Source organism: Schistocerca piceifrons, unplaced genomic scaffold, assembly GCF_021461385.2.
Source record: "Schistocerca piceifrons isolate TAMUIC-IGC-003096 unplaced genomic scaffold, iqSchPice1.1 HiC_scaffold_954, whole genome shotgun sequence".
Taxonomy (NCBI): domain Eukaryota; kingdom Metazoa; phylum Arthropoda; class Insecta; order Orthoptera; family Acrididae; genus Schistocerca; species Schistocerca piceifrons.
Window position 1 is genome coordinate 420,001 of NW_025729228.1, and position 5,000 is coordinate 425,000.

Sequence of the window (5,000 nt, forward strand, 5' to 3'; positions counted from 1 at the left end):
CACCCCAACCGCCAAACTCGCACCTCCAGCGGATGAACGGCGGACGTTTCCCGCACTCGTAAAGTGCAATCCACCCCTATAACTTGCGTTTCATGAAGAGTTATTTCCAATATGCGACATTCCCGCTGTCCGTATACATGGGCCGCGACCTGTACCACTGACGAGCGAGAGACGCGATCGCGTTGCTCACTGTACGGCGTCCGATACCGAGCCATCAGCATGTCGGTCCCCATGCGCGTTGCACTCGCACTCGCACTCGCACTCGCAGTCGCAAAAACGTGGCGCAAATATATTACGCGGAAGAGTTATAACAGACCGAGCCCCACTGCATGGGGGAGTCTTTGTCACTAATGTACACAGATGGAACATTTTGGACTGGAACCAGATTACCCGTACACACGGCGCTGATTAGTAATCAATGCAGAGCCATCAAACTACAGAAAATATATACAACTGTCCGTATACATGCTGAAAGAGTCTGCCCACAATGGGAACCACACGTCAGCCAGACACTCTGATCACGCACCACTCTCTGCTTCTAACAGGCGCACATACAATACGTAAGCACCAGCATGGAACAACATCCAGTGCATCCTCTCCGCCACATTACACAATCCACACTATCACAACCAGACCAGGAGGTCCATGCGGAAAATAGAATATCCCACCCTTTCGACATCCACCATTGCGCAGATAAGGCACCAACACCCACACATGTCCTATACAACGGTGCACCCAACATCACAATAGTACCTCCTGTCACAGCGCACAAACAATGACATGAGTCAAAGACACAGGTCTGACACAAGCATAGAATTGGAGCGCCGCCTCTAATAAGCCAAAGGTGCATCCTGACGTGACAAATCTCATCATGTCACAAGCATTCACTTACTATAATCACTATCAACGAACCTGCCGCCCCCGCCCCCGCCCCCCCCCCTACACCTTTCCTTACAACAACGTGTAACCTAACCTAACCTATGTTGTACCTTAACCTAACCTATGTTGTGCCTTAACCTAACCTATGTTGTGCCTTAACCTAACCTATGTTGTGCCTTAACCTAACCTATGTTGTGCCTTAACCTAACCTATGTTGTGCCTTAACCTAACCTATGTTGTGCCTTAACCTAACCTATGTTGTGCCTTAACCTAACCTATGTTGTGCCTTAACCTAACCTATGTTGTGTCTTAACCTAACCCATGTTGTACCCTAACCTAACCCATGTTGTCCCCTAACCTAACCCATGTTGTCCCCTAACCTAACCCATGTTGTCCCCTAACCTAACCCATGTTGTCCCCTAACCTAACCCATGTTGTCCCCTAACCTAACCCATGTTGTCCCCTAACCTAACCCATGTTGTCCCCTAACCTAACCCATGTTGTCCCCTAACCTAACCCATGTTGTCCCCTAACCTAACCCATGTTGTCCCCTAACCTAACCCATGTTGTCCCCTAACCTAACCCATGTTGTCCCCTAACCTAACCCATGTTGTCCCCTAACCTAACCCATGTTGTCCCCTAACCTAACCCATGTTGTCCCCTAACCTAACCCATGTTGTCCCCTAACCTAACCCACGTTGTCCCCTAACCTAACCCACGTTGTCCCCTAACCTAACCCACGTTGTCCCCTAACCTAACCCACGTTGTCCCCTAACCTAACCCACGTTGTCCCCTAACCTAACCCACGTAGTCCCCTAACCTAACCCACGTTGTCCCCTAACCTAACCCACGTTGTCCCCTAACCTAACCCACGTTGTCCCCTAACCTAACCCACGTTGTCCCCTAACCTAACCCACGTTGTGCCTTAACGTAACCCACGTTGTGCCTTAACGTAACCCACGTTGTGCCTTAACGTAACCCACGTTGTGCCTTAACGTAACCCACGTTGTGCCTTAACGTAACCCACGTTGTGCCTTAACGTAACCCACGTTGTGCCTTAACGTAACCCACGTTGTGCCTTAACGTAACCCACGTTGTGCCTTAACGTAACCCACGTTGTGCCTTAACCTAACCCACGTTGTCCGCTAACGTAACCCACGTTGTCCGCTAACGTAACCCACGTTGTCCGCTAACGTAACCCACGTTGTCCGCTAACGTAACCCACGTTGTCCGCTAACGTAACCCACGTTGTCGCCTAAACCTGCTCTGTAATTGTTATACGACTCGTTCAATTAGTGTAGTGTTGCCCACCCGCAACCCTCGCAATATAGTTCGCTACTCGCACTGCCCGCTCCCCTGTGTATCGCTTCATGTTAAACACCTTGCAAGTCTTGCTGACTTTCCACATGCTCCTGCTGTACACTGTAATGTGGATGGCAGCAGGACGTACATGCCGCCCCCCGCCCCACCCCTCCCCACGTCCCCACCTTGCCCCCTGCCTTCGCAAGCTGGTTGGTGAGAAGTTTGCATGTTCAATGCCCTTCGCATGCGACGTACTCAGGCTACGTTGTGGTGCGGCCTGTGTCAACTGTCCGCTGATGTCGTACGCATAAACCACAATCTGTACTGCACATTCGTCCTTATGTACTGAATGATACATCGTGGCACATGTGTGACCGTACAACGACTGCGCCCAAAAACGGCGGACCATACAGTGCAAATATTGTGCACGCAGCTACGTGTCGTCTCCCTATGAGAGCTGGATTGCAGTGTGGTACGCCATAGAGACGTGTGGGAGGAACGGACGCCGTGGATGGCGATCAGCATGAGCTGTCTGTTGATGTATTCGGGCCTAGTCGTCTCTCCTCAAACACCGTGATAGCATGGTGCACCGCGTTCCATATCTGCGACATGCTACAGAGGCCGGTTGACAGTCGTTCGAGCAATGGACATCGCATACGTACGGGGGCCACCTTCCACGTATTGTCTAGGCGTGCACATTTTGTTGCGTGTATGTGGGCAGACGTAGTGTGGCGTGACACCTGACACAGGCATGCAATAATCGTTGAAGTTGCTAATGGCGATGGACGCCTACGTTTTCTGGTGAAGTTACGCAAATGAAGAAATGGTAACCCGTTGTGGTGCGGTTGTTCTCGCTAGGGGTGAATCGGTGATGGCGACGATAGGTTGAGGTACTAACCGGTTGTTCCAGCGATACCCACCATGCCGATGAAACTGAACGGCATCTGGGTGTGAAGCGATACGCGGCGGTGGCTGGGTGGGACCGTCCCCGGCCGGTGAGGGGGCGCCTCCCGGCGTGCTGGCCGCGCGGTGCGTGGGCGCACGCGCTACAGCCGGCTGGTGGGGGCGGCCAGTGGCAGGCGCGCCGGCCGACGGACGCGGCAGGCGTCGCAGCTGCGCGCCGGCGCACCCTGCGCGCGGCGCCGTGCGGCCAAAGTAGGTCCTCGCGGGCCCGGTGCGAAGCGCGGTGGACATCTTCAGTGTGCTGGTCCGATTGAGGACTGTGTGCGTTGAGGATGCGCCGCCGCCCGGCGCTCGGCGCCGCGACGCCGTCTGCTGCTCGGTCGCCCCAGCGGTTCTCGCTGGTGGTTTGTATCGCAGCTGTGCGGATGTGTTGGCGCGTGCGCTGTGCTGGGAGAGTTCGCTTCGGCACCCAAGTGGGGCTTTTGTCCTTCTGTGGCGCTGGCGTTGGAGCTGCCGGTCACCGTAGGTGGCGCGTGTTGTCTCCCGCCGGCAATGCCACGACAGCACGCTCCCGGGCCTCTGTCGGCAGCGGCAAGCTCAGTTGGGAGCACGGGTGGTCGCACCGAAAGCGTCTACTCGCCTAACTCCGGGCGATTGCGCCTCTCTCGAACCCGACCAAGTACTTGGGACGGCGCTGCGCGCCGCCGGGACCTGAGAGGGTTTCGAGGTGTATTGTGCAGGGGAGCTCAGCCTCCTCCTGTTTGCAGAATGATTGAGCGAACGCTTGCGTGTTCGCGCGGGCCCCCGGGACACACTCCCGGGCGGCCGGCTGCTCAGCTCTAGTTGACGCAGCTCCCTGGTTGATCCTGCCAGTAGTCATATGCTTGTCTCAAAGATTAAGCCATGCATGTCTCAGTACAAGCCGCATTAAGGTGAAACCGCGAATGGCTCATTAAATCAGTTATGGTTCCTTAGATCGTACCCACGTTACTTGGATAACTGTGGTAATTCTAGAGCTAATACATGCAAACAGAGTCCCGACCAGAGATGGAAGGGACGCTTTTATTAGATCAAAACCAATCGGTCGGCTCGTCCGGTCCGTTTGCCTTGGTGACTCTGAATAACTTTGGGCTGATCGCACGGTCCTCGTACCGGCGACGCATCTTTCAAATGTCTGCCTTATCAACTGTCGATGGTAGGTTCTGCGCCTACCATGGTTGTAACGGGTAACGGGGAATCAGGGTTCGATTCCGGAGAGGGAGCCTGAGAAACGGCTACCACATCCAAGGAAGGCAGCAGGCGCGCAAATTACCCACTCCCGGCACGGGGAGGTAGTGACGAAAAATAACGATACGGGACTCATCCGAGGCCCCGTAATCGGAATGAGTACACTTTAAATCCTTTAACGAGTATCTATTGGAGGGCAAGTCTGGTGCCAGCAGCCGCGGTAATTCCAGCTCCAATAGCGTATATTAAAGTTGTTGCGGTTAAAAAGCTCGTAGTTGGATTTGTGTCCCACGCTGTTGGTTCACCGCCCGTCGGTGTTTAACTGGCATGTATCGTGGGACGTCCTGCCGGTGGGGCGAGCCGAAGGCGTGCGACCGCCCCGTGCGTGCTCGTGCGTCCCGAGGCGGACCCCGTTGAAATCCTACCAGGGTGCTCTTTATTGAGTGTCTCGGTGGGCCGGCACGTTTACTTTGAACAAATTAGAGTGCTTAAAGCAGGCAAGCCCGCCTGAATACTGTGTGCATGGAATAATGGAATAGGACCTCGGTTCTATTTTGTTGGTTTTCGGAACCCGAGGTAATGATTAATAGGGACAGGCGGGGGCATTCGTATTGCGACGTTAGAGGTGAAATTCTTGGATCGTCGCAAGACGAACAGAAGCGAAAGCATTTGCCAAGTATGTTTTCATT

At 54.2% G+C, this 5,000-nt stretch overlaps 1 non-coding gene across 1 annotated transcript in view; it reads left to right on the plus strand.

The window, feature by feature from the left end:
* The first annotated feature begins 3,937 nt into the window (after positions 1-3,937).
* LOC124773523 overlaps positions 3,938-5,000 on the plus strand; it is a 1,909-nt gene continuing 846 nt past the window's right edge. Inside the window, exon 1 of the ribosomal RNA XR_007014767.1 lies at positions 3,938-5,000. This exon is cut by the window's right edge and continues 846 nt beyond it. This is a non-coding gene — a ribosomal RNA (small subunit ribosomal RNA).